The sequence below is a fragment of the Mercenaria mercenaria genome, chromosome 14 (assembly GCF_021730395.1).
Source record: "Mercenaria mercenaria strain notata chromosome 14, MADL_Memer_1, whole genome shotgun sequence".
Taxonomy (NCBI): Eukaryota; Metazoa; Mollusca; class Bivalvia; order Venerida; family Veneridae; genus Mercenaria; species Mercenaria mercenaria.
In genome coordinates, this window is record NC_069374.1 from 22,622,373 (window position 1) to 22,643,784 (window position 21,412).

At 34.8% G+C, this 21,412-nt stretch overlaps 1 long non-coding RNA gene across 1 annotated transcript; it reads left to right on the forward strand.

Annotated features, from left to right (window-relative positions):
* Window positions 1–3,096: 3,096 nt before the first annotated feature.
* LOC128548397 (uncharacterized) lies at window positions 3,097–6,042 on the forward strand. The gene is made up of 3 exons (XR_008367010.1): window positions 3,097–3,855; window positions 4,326–4,393; window positions 5,462–6,042. It is a non-coding gene; the product is annotated as an uncharacterized LOC128548397 (long non-coding RNA).
* The last annotated feature ends 15,370 nt before the right edge of the window (window positions 6,043–21,412 follow it).

Consider the following 21,412-nt stretch of genomic DNA (forward strand, 5'->3'; position numbering starts at 1 on the left):
TCTGGTGTAATAATAATAATAAAGAGGCAATCACCGGAACGCCCCAAGGGTGTGAAAGTCCTTAATCTTGAAACCACAGTTTAACAAAAAGGGAGAATGCCGGATTTGCATTTTCTGCGAACGATAAAGCTTTGATACTTTGATTGTACATGTAGGTTAGTGTCTTATGTAATATATGGTCAATCATGTACTATTCAGAATTGTACGACCAAATGGTGGAGCGTCCTAAAGTAACGCGCTTAATGATTAAACGGTGTATTGGAATTTATCTAATTTTCAATTCTCTTCTTCTTCCGTTGCCTGGAAAAAAAGCTAGTCCGAGGGGCTATGGCTATATATCTGTCGGTTTCGGAGGCATGTGTTTAAAATGCCCGACAACATTTATGTTTTTTTACTCCTCAAAACTGAACTGTGGGATATTCACACATACCTTCCCCAGGATACTACTAAGAGAGTCATTTTGATGAAACGATTCCCATTTTAACATTGATAAAAGATTATTAAAGATGAGCTAGTATCTAAATAGCTGCAGGTCACAACTTAATTAAACGAAATAAAAGTAATACCCAAAAGTGTTGCTAAACTCATCAAAGAACTGATCTCCCAGGGATTGAGAAATCAAACCGCAGACGCAAACCAAGCCAATCATGAAAAAAGGTAATAACATTGTCATACAGTACAGTGTAATCAAATATCGAATCGAATATTTTACTGCTATGAAAATGTAGCATTCTTAGCTGACTTTACAAAGTTTTTGATACATCAAATATCTATGTGGTGTTGCTAGATCTATTAAAGCTTCTGATTGAAACTTAGAACAGTTATTTACTGTCAAAGTCTACACCAGGGAGAACAATACTCTTAAGTCTGAATCTAGACAGAGTTACGCCCCTTTTTAACATAGAATATTTTTAATTAAGTTTTATATAATGACCAATAGCTCTGTACTTCATAGCTTCTGACTGTTATGTCCCTTTTACTGGCAAAGCTCTGATTTAGAAAAGTCGAGCATGATGTCTTATGTACAGCTTTTTTCTAACTTTAAACTTTCATAACATATTAAATTTGTTGAAACAAAGTCTCAATTAAAGTCTGAAATGGAGATTAACGTGCATTAACGTTAGTCTACTAAATGATTGGAAAATTTGAAAATCAAAACTGTCTGAAAACAACTCGTAATGTAAATTCCTTACCCACCAACTTTCGTATGCAAATGCTGATCATTTGGACAGGAAAAAACAGAAAACAGATAAGTGACATGCATCAAAAAGTATTTACCCTTACAAAATAATGTAGATCGATGTTATCAAACAAACTAGTATGTTTTTCTTCATCCAGTTTCAATGAAATAAATCGATTTTTGTAGTATGTAATTTGGTAAACATTTGAGAAAATGGCGTAACTGCATAAAGGGGAAATAACTATAATGCAACTAGATATAAGTATTATGATTTATTATAGACGATGTGTGCGTAGTATGTATTTATTTTGATTAAAATCCATTTGAGAACAATCTGGGACTGGAAGTATAAGCATTTATACACTTTTACGTCCGTAAAAAGTAGCGCACCAAAAAATTTTGGATTGATTTTTTCAGGTGGGGCGAGCGCAAGCCAAAAACAAAAAAAAATATTTTTTTGTGTGTTTCTGAAATATACGAGCGGCAAATCCGATGAACAACTTTTTAATTTGGTGAGGCCTAATGTAACTTGGTCAGAATGTTGATCTTGATGATCTTTATGTCAATATGCCAGGTGAGCGATACAGGGCCATCATGGCCCTCTTGTTTATTTGTTATTGTTGTAAGAGAAATTGTACATTTTAGAATACAGATTACAGCAAGTCACATTTTCTTTATTTTGACAATACTTATTTCAAAGCCTGACAAAAGCATCCAGTACTGTTATTAAAAGTTGTTATTCACAGTTCAGCTATATTTCATGTATGGATAAAACAAATTATGTGATCTGTGATCATTATAAATGTGTATACAGATAAAACGTAACATGTGAACAGTTTATTCAATAAATAAAGTGTAATGCAAGTCTTTGTGATGTGTATATAAAAGCAAAATTAGGATTTGTTTTACCAGTAATTTCAGAATTACAATTAACACAAATAGAAAAAACCAAGCCTGCACAAGAAGGCTAATATGTCTCCCTAGACTGGCTCTTAACTGCCGTGGTGCAAATAGATTGTTAATGTGTGTCTGTTAAGTTTTTGTTAACAGTGAGTTGCAATCTAGTAACTTTTAAGTTTGTATGATTTTTAGCTCACCTGAGCACAGTGTGAGCTGTTGTGATCACCTTAAGTCTGTCATTGTGCTTCTCAACAATTTGCCTGTTATTAAACACCCTAGTAGACAGTTTTTTTTATGCCCCCGAAGGGAGGCATATAGTTTTTGAACCGTCTGTCGGTCTGTCAGTCTGTCGGTCTGTCCGCAATTTTCGTGTCCGGTCCATATCTTTGTCATCGATGGATGGATTTTCAAATAACTTGGCATGAATGTGTACCACAGTAAGACGACGTGCAGTGCGCAAGACCCAGGTCCGTAGCTCAAAGGTCAAGGTCACACTTAGACGTTAAAGGATAGTGCATTGATGGGCGTGTCCGGTCCATATCTTTGTCATCGATGGATGGATTTTCAAATAACTTGGCATGAATGTGTACCACAGTAAGACGACGTGCAGTGCGCAAGACCCAGGTCCGTAGCTCAAAGGTCAAGGTCACACTTAGACGTTAAAGGATAGTGCATTGATGGGCGTGTCCGGTCCATATCTTTGTCATCGATGGATGGATTTTAAAATAACTTGGCATGAATGTGTACCACAGTAAGACGACGTGCAGTGCGCAAGACCTGGTCCGTAGCTCAAAGGTCAAGGTCACACTTAGACGTTTAAAGGATAGTGCATTGATGGGCGTGCCCGGTCCATATCTTTGTCATCGATGGATGGATTTTCAAATAACTTGGCATAAATGTGTTACCAGAGTTAGCGACATGTCGTGCGCAAGACCAGGTTCATAGCTCATAGGTCAAGGTCACACTTAGATGTTAAAGGATAGTGCATTGATGGGCGTGTCCGGGTCCATATCTTGTCATCGATGGATGGATTTTCAAATAACTTGGCATGAATGTGTACCACAGTAAGATGACGTGTCACACGCAAGACCCAGGTCCGTAGCTCAAAGGTCAAGGTCACACTTAGACGTTAAAGATCATTTTTCATGATAGTGCATTGATGGGCATGTCCGGTCCATATCTTTGTCATTCATGCATGGATTTTAAAATAACTATGCATGAATGTGTGACACAGTAAGATGATGTGTCGAGCGCAAGACCCAGCTCCGTAGGTCAAAGGTCCTAAACTCTAACATCGTCCATAACTATTCATTCAAAGTGCCATCGGGGGCATGTGTCATCCTACGGAGACAGCTCTTGTTTAAATGTGAAAGGGATGAGTTGAAGTCTGATCGATTCCCGATTGAGGCAGTGCCTTATTTCATATTATACATTGTATACAATAGTTGCATTTTTTTTCAATATTAATTGCAGCTTTATAAATTAGAACACTTCAGGTTCATGTTTGATATAGTTTATTAATGATTATAATTTTAATCATACAATGAGTTATGAGATATTTTATTAATTTTAATATATTTAGATTAATAAATGTAAAAAGTCTGTATTAAATGCATAGGTCATCTTTTGTACGAAAATAAAGGAAAAAAAATGTTGTATAATTTTCATATTCAGTTTTGGTAGGGAAAAGTTTGAGTATGTACATGTACAGTTGTTTGACCTGTCTTACCCTGTGGCAGTCCAAGAAGATATTACCATTATGAAAAATGCAGGAGGTATTATGCTTTTGTATGTTAAACAAAGGTCTCAAAGCATTTATATGCTGTATGGCTACATTCTTGCTCCTGAAATAACTGTACAAGACAGCTATAAGACTGACATTCCTGACAAGATGTGAACCTTCTGGACTTTGTCAGCCTAGCATAAACATTTCTTTCCTGTAGCTTTGTGTATCCCTCAATTTACTAAGTACATATCTCCATTAAAAATAATGATAATAGATATGGTTTAGTAATAAATGTGTGATAGCTTTGTAATGTCAACATTTCAAAAATAGAATGAACATGTACTTTGATAATAAATATTGAAATACAAATTTCAGTATATTGTATCAGTCAGCAAAAACATGAAGTACATTTGTATCTTTGTATTAAGATAATTAAAACAATTATATTCAAATGCTCTGACACTGATTTTATGCTGATTTCCTAGAATGTGTGTGAATTAATGTTTTACAATATTTCAGAACTTGAAGACAATTGTTAGTGCAGAAGGGACATAAAAGTTATGACAAAAGTAACAGATATAAATAAGGTAAAACTATTGTGGTAAAAAGACATGGCCAGTGCTGCACATCACAAAGGCAATATTTGAATTTAATTTTTTGTCACTTATGAGTTCTGTAAAGCTGATTTTGCAATATATATAAAATGATTAGGATTAATTTTTTTTACTGTGATCTTTTTTTCACATGATTTTGTCAAGACTGACAATTTGTTTATTGGAATAAGATAGTTAAAGGCGGCATTGTGTCACATAAAAATATGTCTGCATAGTTGCCTAACATTAAATGTCAAATTGTAAACAAGGAAATTCTAAATTTGGAAAATCCTTTGTTGTTTTTCTTCATTTAGCTCAGTTGAAGGAGATGAAGTTTGAAGCAATTTTCACAGTACAACCTCTCCAGAGTAGCTCACTCTGAAGCAAAAACCTCTCTATAACAACATCATAAGAATTTCCCCAAGCTGAAATATAACTATCAAATTTACTTCTCCAGAACAACAACCTCAAAATAACTAAAATATTTGTATATCCCACAGGGTGTTGCTCTACATAGGTTGCATTGTACTTATAATATCTATGATTTCAAATGCTTTAAGAAAAACAACACTTTCAACAAGGGGAAAAGTGAACATATATTACTCATAAGGTGAAGTTTTGGCAGTTCTCAAGTTCATTGTTTTTGCATGCTATATAAAAACACTTTAGGCAGTTTATCATTATTACATCATATACTAATCAGAGGTTGTAGGTTGTTGTTGGAGCTTTTAGGTGAGATCATATGTACATTGAATGTTATAAAATATGCAATCTTTTCAGTCCTATTAAATAACTTGTCATTTAGTGGATCTAAGTATATGTAAAATTTAAATAAAGCAGCAAGCCAAGTAGCAACACAATCTTGCTGATTAAAACAGGTAATTCCTTAGACAAGTTGAAATTAGACAAAATGTCAATTTGTAGAGTTACCTGACTTGCTGCTTGATAATATATTTCTAAGATTAGAATATCTGCAAATGTCTAAAATGATGTTATAGTTGTTTTAAAAACTATCATGTTTTATTCTCTTTATGTAATAAAGTTTTACATTTGTATTTCCAGAAGTGCTACAAGTGTGTTGTCATGTGAAATGGAATTTACCCCAACTGTGCTGCAAAATGTATATTCAAGTGCAAGACAGTCATGCACCAGCTGTAAACTGAGATGGACCCATATAATAAATATGTTGACTTTTCTATGTATTATCATCTGTACAGAATGTGTTCATGACAAGCCTGTATACATATATTGTTAAATCATTTTTTATTTCCATTATTGCATGCATGTAAGAAGCAAGCATTTAACAATTGCATTCATAGAAGTGTTAAAATGTGATCAATCTAATTTAAAGAAAACACATTTAATTTGACTTTTTAAGTTTCATAGTATTTGTGGTGGAGACTGACCAGTCATTCAGCAACTTATACTGTCTGTGTGTCATTTCTTGTATGTTATAGTTTTCTTAATAATACATTAAATGTCAAAGTTATGCTAAGATGAACTCATTCATCACTTGTAGATTAATGTTAAAGCAGTTCAACATTTTACCATAAGTTAACTAATATTCTATTTAACCAGAGTTGTCACATATTTTCATATAAATATTTGTATAATACAGTCTAATCTAATCTACATATGATGTTCCACAATTTTTTAGTTATATTTTATGTTGATATTTTATGTTGTTTTCATGTCTCAACATATAATTACTAACATCAAAGAAACTTAAGTATTTTACAATTTGGTTGGTATAATTGGTTGTTTTGTTTATATATTTTATTTTTTTCATCCAGGAGAATAAAGAAATATACATTTCAAAATATCTCATCATTCTAGATAAGTACACTACATAATCAAGATAAAAGAAATAAGAACAAAATATGTTGGTGAAATTTTATTTTCAAAAATTTGATATACAGTCTTTGTAGTATTTACTTCTTTAGATATGTTGGACTGAAATGGGAATAACAACATTTCTTTAAATTTTGTAGTCATAAGTTAATATGGGAATTATTAACTTAACTTAAAAAGATTTTATCTCACTGTTATGCAATCTGAGCTTTAATATTTTTCAACATTGTCATTGGCAACAAGGCTCAAAATTATTTGTTGTGTATACCTTGCATTCATGTGTGATAAATGCTTTTATGGTATTCTTTAATATAATTTATGCTTTTCATCTTACCATGGATTAAAAAAATATAAATTTATTTGTCTGAAAATTAAGGTAAAAATACTGACTGATTAAATTGCAATATAAGAAAGCTTATTTGAGATAAAGGGAGGTAATTCCATAAAAAATATGTAGAATGTAGGTGATAAATGTAATGAAGGGAGGTAATAAAATATTGTGAAATTATTAGTCTTCATTTCTTTGATGAGCTAATTAATTGTTTTACATTTTGGTTTATTAACTACAAGTATGACCTAACATATGTACCTGTCCTGAAGGAAAATAAAATAGGTTGTTTGATGTCCTTGTACTGTTAAGTTGTTCCTGTATTTGTTTACATTCCATGTCTAAATGAAATGAAGAAACAGACTTTAATGAGGGTATCCCGGGAAAATACCTAAGTTTATTTTTATATCAGCAAATTTGATGAGATAGTCATTCAGGAGTTGTCTATCCTATTTCCAAAAATGCTATGGGGACTAAATTTTTTGGAGTAAATATCTCTTTTAAAAAATAACACACAGCATTTTAATATTGTATATATATTATCTGATTTAATTTTACGGGTAGAATGCACTTTAGTGGTCCCCGGAAGTTTACAATGCGCATGCGCAGCAAGTTGGGGATGTGGGGGCGACAGCCCCCAAACATATTGATCTCAAAATAAAGTTACCTCTTTTAATATTTAAGACATTATTAAACTACTATTATTATAGGGACCGCTAAAGTGCAAGTGCTCCAATTTTACAGCAAGTTCAAACAACAATAATCATCATCATTTACAACTGTGTCATAATGTAGTACACACGGAATGACTGCCATATCCGTGTGATTATATATATATAGTCAGTAGTCCAACTGATTTGACGCCATCCTAGGAAATATTGAGATAATTTTTTCATATGGGCAATATCCCCACTCGCTTGTCGACTAATATCGTCAGGTAATTCAGCATTGTTCCGACATAAATATCTGTATAGAATCATTCAACATGAAAATAAGCCAGGCACTGGATACACCAGTCTAAAAGTGAATTCCAGAATAAAAGTTCCTACTACCTCAACTCAAGAATTTTAGAATGATGTGTAATATTTGAAAAGTAAAGAAATTACAAACTGACAAATCAAACAGAAGCTTGAAAACATCAATACCTGAATTACATACTCATATTTATACTCTTCCAAGTGGCGAATGCGAATTACATACATTAATATTTTTCCTTACAGTAAAACCTGTCTTAAACAGCCAGCCAAGGGTGTTGGGAAAAGTGGCTGTTTACAGCAGGTGGCTGCTTAATGTAGGTAATTTATAGAATAAATGACCATTTTGGGAAATGATCGAGACACAGGCTGCTTAAGACAGGTTGGCTGCTAATTAGAGGTGACCGCTTAAGCTTAATATATATTATCTGATGCACTTAGCAATATATATTTGGAGTCAAAATGTTAAAAATTCCGGTTTTAATTTTTTAGTTACAATGTCTATATATATCTCCGTAACTAATTAAGATACTGATCTGAAATTTCATTTATGCCATCAGATTGACTTGGACAATGAAGATACATATTTACTAAATTTATGACAAATTACCTCCGTTTATTTTTATGTAAATAAATATACGTAGCAGCTTCTAATGAGATTGGTTTGAAACGTTATTTATGTCTTCCATGGTAAGAAATAGTCATGTTAGATATAAACTCAAGAGTGAACATTTATCGATAGGAATACTTTTCTAATATATTGTTGTAAAGACTTGTACTCTGTATCTTCTATATGTATATACCAATGCATGATTACCTCCCCTGATTTTAATAAAAATGGATTTTTCTCAGTAAGTATTTATAGGACTAATTTGAAATTTCATTATTGTCTTTAGTTGGACTGAGACAATCAGGGTAGATAACTATGGACTGATTTTATGTCAAATTACCTCCCTTTGTTTCAAATTAAAATGGGTGTATCTCAGTAACCAATGAAGATACTGATTTGAAATGTCATTTTTGCCATCAGATGGACTCAGACAACCAGGGTAGATAACTTTTGATTGAATTTATGACAAATTACCTCCCTTTATTTCATGTAAATGAATATACTTCAGCAGCTTCTAATGAGATTGGTTTTAAATGTTATTTAAGTCTTCCATGGTAAGAAATAGTCATGCTAGTACAAAAATGCAGCATTTGAGCCTAGGACCCTCAGACTCCATGTGGAGATTGCCCTGACTTGTATGTGACCCATAGATCAAAAGGGACTGTTACAATAGAATATTTTTGTCCTTATTATATTTAGTGTGTAGGCCTATGTGATCTATGTCAAAACTTGATCAGCAATGGTACTCAGGTGAGCGATATAGGGCCATCATGGCCCTCTTGTTTTATTTGTTAAAAAAAACAAACATGGCCTCCAGAGGGTGTGGTCAGACTTTTCATCAACAATTTTTTTAAACAACATCTCCACCAAAACCACTGAAATGATTTTGATGAAACTTTATACAAATGATCTCTGGATAGCCCTCTATCAAAGTTGTTCAGATGGTTTCAGTTCACTGAATAATGGGTGTTTTTGGTTAGAAATAGGTTTTCAGTTATCAGACTTCAAAATCTATTTTCTAGAGCTGTGATATTTGGCATGTGATATAAGGGTGTGACTAAGGTCTCGCCCCTGTTTGTGACATGTACTTACTATAGGCTTATATATAAGGACTTTGAAAATTTTCTTCTGTGAACCAATAATAGCTAGAGCCTTGATATTTGGCATATGATATCTGAGTTGTACTGTCTACCATAATTGTTCAAATTATTGCCCTAAGTTCAAAAATGTGTGTGACATGTATATAATATAGGTTAACATAAAAGAATCCTACCTTTGTACTTGTACCATAACGTTACACAAATACAATTGAAGCTTTGTACACAGGTGAGCGTTTTAGGGTCAATGACCCACTTGTTTTGTTTGTTTTAGGAAGAACAACAGCAATCTTAAAATTCTTTGTGATAGGCATGAAGATAACATTTTCAGTTTTTGTTTACAAATTGAAGAATGCATTTAACTTTTCAGTTCTGTGAGAGACTTTAACCTGGGGGGACCAGTAAAATGGTGAAAAGTTATCCATTGGTGACACTACCTAGCACAACCCAATCTTCTCCAGGATTAAAACCTACAGCCTTCTAATAAAAGTCTTGTGTTGGACTTATGGAGTTTACGGGCAGAGCTGGCGTGGTGGAAACATTATCAAAAGGTTGTTGCATCATGTAGACTAGCAATAAATTAGATGATAAAAAATGTGTCAAACAGAATCAGACTTTTAAAAAATTTAATGTACAGTGAAACACCGCTCGCTCGAGGTCGCAAGGGGATGAGCAAAATGCTCAAGTTATCTATGGCTTCGAGCGACCCAAACATTGACAAACATAATTATAAAGAAAAATTAAGTTTGTTTTACCAGTTGTCATAGGGATTATTTGCAGAGGAAATGGTGATGCGTAATAATAACACACTCGTGACATTTTCAAAAAAACGTATTACAAACGTTATCTATGATGGTCGTTTCAATATGTAATTTGTAAATAGCACATGTGAAGAAACAACTAAGACTTTTTAATTTTTTTTAGCTCACCTGTCACATAGAAAATAGCTAATTTTGACCCTTTCAGGGGCCATAACTCTGGAACCTATAATGGGATCTGGCCAAGTGACAAGGTGAGCTTTTGTGATCATTCTTTGTCCGTTGTCAGTCCGTCCATCCGTCAACAATTTCTTGTCTGCACGATAGAGGTTTCATTTATAATTTTATTTTAACCAAACTTGCACACAACTTGTATCACCATAAGGTCTTGGTTCCTTTCTTGAACTGGCCAGATCCCATTATAGGTTCCAGAGTTATGGCCCCTGAAAGGGTCAAAATTAGCTATTTTGACCTAATGTCTGCACAATAGAACCGTTATTTATGATTTGATTTTTACCAAACTTGCACACAACTTGTATCACCATAAGATCTTTGTTCCTTTCTTGAACTGGCCAGATTCCATTATGGGTTCCAGAGTTATGGCCCCAAAATGGCCAGAATTAGCTATTTTGACCTTGTTTGCACAATAACAGTTTCATTTATGATTTGATTTTAACCAAACTTGCACACAACTTGTATCACCATAAGGTCTTGGTTCCTTGAACTGGCCAGATTCCATTATATGTTCCAGAGTTATAGCCCCAGAAAGGGTCAAAATTAGCTAGTTTGACCTTGTTTGCACAATAGCAGTTTCATTATGATTTGATTTTAACCAAACTAGCACACAACTTGTATCACCACAAGATCTTGGTTCCTTTTTTGAACTGGCCAGATTCCATCATTTTGGTTCCAGAGTTATGGCCCATTAAAGGTCCAAAATTTGCTATTTTGGCTTTTGCAGCCATATAGAGACTTCATTTATGGTTTGATTTTTGATACAAACTTCCAGAATATCTTCAACAACAATAAATCTTGGATGCCATGATGAATCTGTCAGATCCAATCGTAGGTTCCGGAGTTATTTTATATCTGATTACCTCCCCTGATTATAATCAAAATGGATTTATATCAGTAAGTACTTATAGGACTTATTTGAAATTTCATTATTGTCATTAGTTGGACTGAGACAATCAGGGTAGATAACTATGGACTGATTTTATGTCAAATTACCTCCCTTTGTTTCAAATTAAAATGGGTGTATCTCAGTAACCAATAAAGATACTGATTTGAAATGTCATTTATGCCATCAGATGGACTTGGACAATCATGGTAGATAACTTTTGACTGAATTTATGACAAATTACCTCCCTTTGTTTTATGTAAATGAGTATAGGTCAGGACCCTTAGGTCAAAACAGACTAATACAAGAAAATATTTATCCTGATGATATTTAATGTCTATGCCTATGTGATCTGTGTCAAAACTTGATCTTATCATTAAGAGCAATGGTACTCAGGTGAGCGATATAGGGCCATGATGGCCCTCTTGTTTTTATTTATCAACAAGTGCATATAGAAATTATATTTTCATTCACTCATTTCATTTCCTTGTGCTATTTGAAATACATGTACTGATGTTTCATGATTTTACCACAGTAACTGTGTAACTTCCTGTCAGAAATCACAGGACTAATTTTGATCAAATGTCACTGGACCCTCTATGATTTTATTTACTTTTCTGAAGAACATACAGAAAATCCACCACGAATTTATGCTGACACAGACCAAAAAGAAGAACTATCTTAGCCAAAAACACCCTAAATAGCTTGCCTTCTTTATTCTGCAAAAATACTGAAAAACTGCCAATGGCTGCAGCACACATACAGTGACCCTTTTTAGGTATCTGTAAATTGCATTTTAACGAAACTATAAATGCTGGATAAAAATCAAAAGAAGAATGGGAGCCTTGTGTGATGCAAGAATATTTTCAGTCAAACTCATAATAAAATCTGCTAAATGTGAGACACCAAAATTGTTGAGGTGGTGTATGATGTAAGTTTTCTGTAGCAAAATTTATAATGCAACCATTTCATGATTAAAATACTGTCATATTTTCAAGTATAGACATGCCATGTGAAATCAGTAAAACAATAAAATGCAAAGAATGAAATCTATAGGAAGATTTTTTGGAAGCAAAGAACACAACCAGTCAAACATAATAGCAGACTCGGTTTTGACTGAGTCTGTTTGTGAGAGGTCATGAAATGTACACACACATGGAATCCTTTAGCAATGGCTTAGGCGGAACTCTGTTATCCATTCATTCTACAATAAAAAGGCATGTTCTAAAATCTGGCCTGGCCCGAGGTGTCCAATTTTTGCTCAGGCCAAGCCAGGCCATAGATTTCAATTTTTTAAAAGATGATCGTGATTTCTGTCCACAGGACAATAATATATTCCAGTCTTTCAGAATGCTGTACTTCTGAAACGACAATAAACCCTAAATCAACAATAAATTTGTCTTTAGAAAAAAAAACTATTAGGAATGTTTGTAAAATGAAAACGGACATGCAAATTCGCTAGTGTTCAAGTCAGTCTACACAAAATTCATGAATATAATATTTAAAAATATCATTACACCTGCATAACCATAGCAAAACAGTTGCTCCGCCCCATCACGTTTCTTAAAGCTTTGATTTTTGGAAAATAAAACTGATGTTTGTGTAGTGTGCTAAGGCACAAGACCACAGTTATTTGCCCTTGGTTGACCACAATACGGAAGTCACGGGTTACGCGGAAAATAGTTCCTCTATTTGATGGTGAATTTTTGAGTGAAAGACCTGCAATAAATGGCATAATTTAATAGAGGAGATATGAAATAGTAGGTACATGTACAATTTGACAGAATGAGAATGTCAGAATATGCATAACATGACTTTTTGATAGGGCCTGTTTTGCCTGTTTGTGGCCATCTAGAGAGAAGTCTTCATACGCATGTGATTTGGTTCAAAATGGTGGAAAAAAGAGCCGGTCAACCCAATGTTTACTGTGGCTGGAATTTTTTCTCTTGAATAGTTCTGTTGAGTTCAGGTATTTTTATAGGGGATGGAAGGCATGCAAAATTGTTATAGTGTCCAGTGCCTATATAGAACATATAGTAAAAATAACTGTGGTCTTTGACCTGTTCACTGCAGAATTGGAGCAGTCTTCTGCGCATGCCTAGAAGTGATTATCTAATGTCACGTGTGTGTACACGGCAAAAATGTGCAAATTATTGCATGTTTGCATGCATTTAGTGTATAATATGTATGATATACTGACGAGAGATTAGAGGTTACCTTTAAAAACCTTTAATTTCAGAGCAAACCTTTAAAACCTTTAAATCTTCTGAAAAAACTTTTAAAACGGCCAAATAGCCTGTAATTTTCACTCAAAACCTATATTTTTGTTCAGACTGCTTGCCGTGCCAGTTTAAAGCAAGTAATGGTTATACTACTGTATTTCTTCCCCCCTTTTAAGTGTTGTTATTAGGATACTGCTTGTGTATCTTTCATCTTGAGTTTTTCAGAATGCTGTTGTGTTCACCAGACCACATACATGTAGATGTTTGCAGTAGTGTTTACCAGACCATGGGTGTTCCATGTATTCAGCATAAGGTACCATGGAGCTGAATGCTTGAAATGGTCTGGTGACATGATGTTTACACTATGGTAACAGTGGACAAGGCCTGGTGAAGTTACAGCATTCTGAGCAAAGTTGATGTAGACACTACAATGTATAAAACAGGAACCATATACAAAAATAGGTGATATAAATATGCAGTGAAAGTAGGTATACAAATTAAGTTAGGTATGTATATCAATCATAATGTATAATTCAAACAGTATGAGATAATATCAAACATGCCTATTTCTGATATCTGTGGTTTTAGAGTGTGGGTTTCCATATATAAATTAACTTTTTTTTAGTAAATACCTATATATATATTATGTGTTTTCAACGAGAATTCCGACAAAAATAGCCTTTATTTACTCTTTATTTTTTAATATTTTACATTAAAAGGCCTTTATTTCCATAGATTGGAGCCTTTATAAAAACCTTTATTTTTGTTCAGGCCTGCTAGGAGGCCAGAGGTTAGTATCACCATGGTTACAAAATATATACATTGTTTCAGAATGGGCCCTTCTATAGGCAAGACGAAACGAGGCTTAAGCCATTGTGCTTTAATTTCTAACATGAAAATTTAAAGCGCGACTTCATCGTTAAACAACTGAGATAATGGAAATAATATTAGCAACAACAAATAGACATTCAATTCAGACATGGTAATCCGCACATCCATGATTTTATTTTGCTTTTCATGACAGAACAATCTGGATTTCCTACGGCAGATATTGTTTTACAAAGAATCATAACCTCCTTTGAAGAATCATAACTTCATCAACCGAATCATAACACCAAATAAACTGCAACATTTCCTTCGTAAAGAATGCTCTCGCATGTTTTTGTGGTGTTAAAATTAAGGTATTAGGCCCCTAATAGTAATGTTTAAGAAATGGCATTTGCTTGGTATATTCTTACAGTTGATTGTGCTTTACATTGTGTTGCAAATTTTTAAAAACTTTTACCATCCCATTTTTAGCTCACCTGAGCAATGCTCAGGTGAGTTTTTCTGATCGCTCGATGTCCGGCGTCTGTCGTCTGTCTGTCTGTCAACATTTAGGTTGTGTATGCGATAGAGGCTGTATTTTTTAACTGATCTTCATGAAACTATGTCAGAATGATTATCTTGATGAAATCTAGGCCTAGTTCGAAAAGGGGTTATCTGGGGTCAAAAACTAGGTCACTAGGTCAAATCAAAGAAAAAACTTGTGTATGCGATAGAGGCTGTATTTTTCAATTAATCTTCATGAATTTTGGTCTGAATGATTACCTTGTTGAAATCTAGGCCTAGTTTGAAAAAGGGTCATCTGGGATCAAAAACTAGGTCACTAGGTCAAATCAAAGAAAAACCTTGTGTATGCGATAGAGGCTGTATTTTCCAATTAAAGTTCATGAATTTTAGTCAGAATGATTACCTTGATGAAATCTAGGCCGAGTTTGAAAAGGGGCCCTCTGGGGTCAAAAACTAGGTCACTGGGTCAAATCAAAGAAAAACGTTGTGTATGTGCTAGAGGCTGTATTTTTCGATTAATCTTCATGAATTTTGGTCAGGATGATTGCCTTGATAAAATCTAGGTCAAGTTTGAATATGGGTCATCTGGGGTCAAAAAGTAGGTCACTAGGTCAAATCAAAGATAAACCTTGTGTATGCACTAGAGGCTGTATTTTTCAATGAATCTTTATGAATTTTGGTCAGAATGATTGCCTTGATCAAATCTAGGTTGAGTTTGAATATGGGTCATTTGGGGTCAAAAAGTAGGTCACTAGATCAAATCAAAGAAAATCCTTGTGTATGCGATAGAGGCTGTATTTTTCAATTAATCTTCATGAATTTTGGTCTGAATGATAACCTTGATGAAATCTAGGCCGAGTTCGATAAAGGGTCATCTGGGATCAAAAACTAGGTCACTAGGTCAAATCAAAGAAAAACCTTGTGTATGCGATAGAGGCTGTATTTTCCAATAAATCTTCATGAATTTTGGTCAGAATGATTACCTTGATGAAATCTAGGCCGAGTTCGAAAAGGGGCCAGCTGGGGTTAAAAACTAGGTCACTTGGTCAAATCAAAGAAAAACCTTGTGTATGGGCTAGAGGCTGTATTTTTCAATTAATCTTCATGAATTTTGGACAGGATGATTGCCTTGATGAAATCTAGGTCAAGTTTGAATATGGGTGATCTGTGGTAAAAAAGTAGGTCACTAGGTCAGATCAAAGGAAAACCTTGTGTATGCCATAGAGGTTGTATTTTTCAATTAATCTTCTTGAATTTTGGTCAGAATGATTGCCTTGATGAAATCTAGGTCGAGTTTGAATATGGGTCATTTTGGGTCAAAAAGTAGGTCACTAGGTCAGATCAAAGAAAAAGCTTGTATATGCGATAGAAGCTGTATTTTTATGCCCCCCTTCGAAGAAGGAGGGGTATATTGTTTTGCAGATGTCGGTCGGTCGGTAGGTCGGTCGGTCGGTCGGAATGTAGACCAATCCGTTTCCGGATGATAACTCAAGAACGCTTGGGCCTAGGATCATGAAAGTTGATAGGGAGGTTGGTCATCACCAGCAGATGACCCCTATTGGTTTTGAGGTCTGTATGTCAAAGGTCAAGGTCACAGTGACCCTGAATAGTAAAACGGTTTCCGGATGATAACTAAAGAACACTTGGGCCTAGGATCATGAAAGTTGATAGGGGGGTTGATAATGGCCAGCAGATGACCCCTATTGATTTTGAGGTCAGTACGTTAAAGGTCAAGGTCACAGTGACCTTGAACAGTAAAACGGCTTCCGGATGATAACTCAAGAACGCTAAGGCCTAGGGTCACGAAAGTTAATAGGGAGGTTGGTCATGACCAGCAGATGACCCCTATTGATTTTGAGATCAGTACGTCAAAGGTCAAGGTCACAGTGACCAGGAACAGTAAAATGGTTTCCAGGCAATAACTCAAGAACGCTTGGGCCTAATTTCAGGAAAATTGATAGTTAGGTTGGCCATGACCAGCAGATGACCCCTATTGATTTTGAGGTCATTAGGTCAAAGGTCAAGGACACATTGGCCAGGAACAGTTAAACGGTTTCTGATCTTCTTGTCCAAAACCATAGGGCCTAGGGCTTTGATATTTGGTATGTAGCATAATCTAGTGGTCCTCTATCAAGAATATTCAGATTATTTCCCTTGGGTCAAATATGGCCCCACCCTGGGGGTCACATGGTTTATATAGACTTATATAGGAAAAAACTTTGAAAAACCTCTTGTCCAAAACCACAGGGCCTAGGGCTTTGATATTTTGTATATGACATCATCGAGGGGTCCTCTACTAAGATTATTCAAATTATTCCCCTAGGGTCAAATATGGCTCCGCCCTGGGGGTCACATGGTTTACATAGACTTATATAGGGAAAAACTTTGAAAATCTTCTTGTCCAAACCACAAAGACTATGGCTTTGATATTTTGTTATGTAGCATCATTTAGTGGTTCTCTACCAAGTTTGTTCAAATTATCCCTCTAGGGTCAAATACGGCCCCGCCCCAGAGGTCATATGGTTTATATAGACTTATATAGGGAAAAACTTAGAATCTTCATGTCAATAACTTACATCATTCAAATTTGGACCACATGTATAGTTTTGAGTGGCAAGATGAACCTTGACATGAGTTGACCTTGATCTTGACCTAGTGACCTACTTTCACATTTCTGTAGCTACAGCCTTCAAATTTGGACCACATGCATAGGTTTGTGTACTGAAAAAAACTTTGACCTTGTTATTGACCTAGTGACCTACTTTCACATTTTTGAAGGTACAGGCTTCAAATTTGGACCACATGCATAGTTTTTTGTTCCAAAATAAAATTTGACCTTGATTTTGACCTAGTGACCTACTTTCACATTTCTCAAGCTACAGCCTTCAAATTTGAACCACATGCAGAATGAACTTTTGTTTACAGTGAGCATATAATTTCTGTTCCTTGTGCAATTACTGAATGCATCAAGGGGGGCATTTCGTGTTCGACGAGCTCTTGTTCAACTAATCTTCATGAATTTTGGTCAGAATGATATCCTTGATGAAATCTAGACCGATTTGGAAAAAGGGTCATCTAGGGTCAAAAATTAGGTCACTAGGTCAAATCAAAGAAAAACCTTGTGTAATGCGATAGAGGCTGTACTTCTCATTTTATCTTCATCCCAGATAACCTACATTTGAACTTGACCTATATTTCATCAATGGAATTATTCTGACCAAATTTCATGTTTGGTCAAATACTAGATCACTAGGTCAAATCACCGAAAATACTCACTTATACTCAAGATTTTAGCTCCAATTTTAATGATAATTGGTCAGAATATTTATTTCCATGAAATCACTAGGACAAACATGTTTACACTGTTATTTTATGTTATGGTGTATTTCTCAGGTGAGCGACCTAGGGCCATCTTGGCCCTCTTGTTTATAAATTTTGTATAATTAATGGTATTTCCTCAAGCTCAAGTGGGGACAAATTTCAAAGTGATGGCCTTTATCTAAAACGTTTACAGAGAATTCATTTTACCATTATTTTTTATGAAATAAACTTCAAACTATTGGTAAACCTATATAAAACTTAAAATAAAACTGTCAATATCATCTTTTTTTAGGGTGCCTCAAGTAAACGGGTTTAATGTGACAGAACTCTAACTCCAAGTTTGAAAAATTAAGGTCAAATGCTGTGAGTCTGTTTTGAATTTTGCTCCCTTCATTCAAAAATAACCTTGGGGCAGAAGTAACCCTACCTACATTACTTCCACAATATGTAATCTAAAGATTGAAGGCAAAATAAAGAACTTTTACCGTATGTAACTCAGTAATTTTAAAGGTGTCTAACTCTACCCCTTCTGTTGCAGAATTCACTTTGAACAGCAAGAAATCGCTTATCAAATGTTTTTTCCCCATTTTTATGCAAAAAATCATTAACAAGAATTGTATAATTGAAAGAAGTGAAAACTTACTAGAAAAAAATGGAAAATAAGGAAAACAAATTTTGGTCCCAGTGGGGTTTGAACCTACGCACCCCTGAAAATTGCAGTCAAAGTAGGATTATGGTAGGAATTGAATACTCTTAAAAAAGAAGGTACTCTATTATGGGCCTAATACCATAAACGTTTGTGTACCATTGATCGGCTGATGCTGACTATTTGGAGTAAGAAAACGTATGCGTTTGAAAACAATAGAAGAAAGCAGTATTGGTGGCACAAAAATGCTGAAATGTCATCATGTGTTCAACTTCTAAAGTTAACAGCAAGCAAACTGTTGGTCGCTGCACAGAAAATCTTGTGTGTATGTAATCATTGTTCAATCATGCATCAAATAGCATTTGCTGATTTTTCATTTATAGTTATATTAGAAAGAAAACGTACGAATTCCTTACTGTGTTACTGTTTTTACGTGAAAACCATCATAACCAGAAATCACAACAGAAGCATTTCTATACATAACTGAAAGGTTATGATTCTGGAGATTACTGGGCGTGATTATAACGCTCTAAATTTAACAGTTATGTGGTTTGTTCTGGTCATTTGAAAATTATACTATCCCACAGTTACAACAGAAACACTAAACAAAAGCCAATTTCTGTAAATATCATATGGCCATTTCCATTTGGTATGTTGGGTAAGGTTTGTGTAAAGAAGAAATTGCGTGATTTGTTTTACACTAATTGTTAATATTCACGCAAAGATTAATGTCTGCAAAGTGAGGGACCTTGAGAATATAGCGAAAATTAAACCCTCCTGAAAATTTCTGCTTTTACCATAATTAATCATTCATCACTGACTCATTTCATGATGTTGTCAGGTACTGGTCAGGAATCCAAGAACTGTTAAGGTTTACTGACTGCACCATCTTATGACAACCTTTACCTTGCTAAATTTCTGCAATGGACTGGTCAGTCATTCAATTATGACAGTACCATTTACATGTGTTATTCAAAGGGGTGTTCACTGAAAATTTACTAAGTGAATAGCAAACAGTGCAGACCATGATCAGCCTGCACAAACATGCAGCATGATCATGCTGGTCGCAAAGGCAGAATCACTTGCGGTCAGCAGGTTAAAGGCTAGTACTGTTGAATGTACTGCTAGGAGCTAATTAAGTTTCGAGATCAGTCTTCAAACACAGCATCTGATTGGTTAATTCTGGGCTCACTCTGAAACCGACAAATGACACAGAAGTATTATATTGAGACTGGTTTCCAATCCTCAGTTTTAAATTTCTTTGATTTTCAATCCTACTAACCTGTTTTTAAATTACCTCCATTCTTTAATCCTACTAACCAGTTCTTCAATCTTCACCCTATTAACCAATTCTTAAATTTCTCAATCCTCAATCTAACTAACCAGTTCTCAAATTTCTTTCATCTTCAATACTACTAACCTGTTCTTAAATACCTCAAATCTTCTTTCCTACTAACCAGTTTTTTTTAGCTCACCTGTCACATAGTGACAAGGTGAGCTTTTGTGATCACCCTTCGTCCGTCGTCCGTCGTCAGTCCGTCAGTGCGTGCGTGCGTGCGTGCGTGCGTGCGTCCGTCAACAATTTCTTGTCTGCACGATAGTGGTTTCATTTATGATTTTATTTTAACCAAACTTGCACACAACTTGTATCACCATAAGATCTCGGTTCCTTTCTTGAACTGGCCAGATCCCATTATGGGTTCCAGAGTTATGGCCCCTGAAAGGGCCAAAATTAGCTATTTTGACCTTGTCTGCACAATAGCAGCTTTATTTATGATTTGATTTTTACCAAACTGGCACACAACTTGTATCACCATAAGATCTTGGTTCCTTTCTTGAACTGGCCAGATTCCATTATGGGTTCCAGAGTTATGGCCCCTGAAAGGGCCAGAATGAGCTATTTTGACCTTGTCTGCACAATAGCAGCTTCATTTATGATTTGATTTTAGCCAAACTTCCACACAACTTGTATCACCATAAGATCTTGGTTCCTTTCTTGAACTGGCGAGATTCCATTATGGGTTCCAGAGTTATGGCCCCTGAAAGGGCCAAAATTAGCTATTTTGACCTTGTTTGCACAATAGCAGCTTCATTTATGATTTTAATTTAATCAAACTTGCACAAAACTTGTGTCACCATAAGATCTTGATTCCTTAGTTGAACCGGGCAGATCCCATAATGGGTTTCAAAGTTATGGCCCCTGAAAGGGCCAAAATTAGCTATTTTGACCTTGTCTGCACAATAGCAGCTTCATTTATGATTCGATTTTAACCAAACTTGCACACAACTTGTATCACCACAAGATCTTGGTTCCTTTCTTGAACTGGCCAGATTTCTTCATGGGTTCCAGAGTTATGGCCCCTTAAAGGTCCAAAATTGGCTATTTTGGCTTTTGCAGCCATATAGAGACTTCATTTATGGTTTTATTTGATACAAATTTCCAAAATAACTTCAACAACAATAATTCTTGGATTCCATGACAAATCAGATCCAAGCGTAGGTTCAGAGTTATTTTATATCTGATTACCTCCCCTGATTGTAATCAAAATGGATTTATATCAGTAAGTACTTATAGGACTTATTTGAAATTTCATTATTGTCATTAGTTGGACTGAGCCAATCATGGTAGATAACTATGAACTGATTTTATGTCAAATTACCTCCCTTTATTTCAAATTAAAATGGGTATATCTCCGTAACTAATGAAGATACCGATCTGAAATTTCATTTATGTCAACAGATTTATTTGGCAGA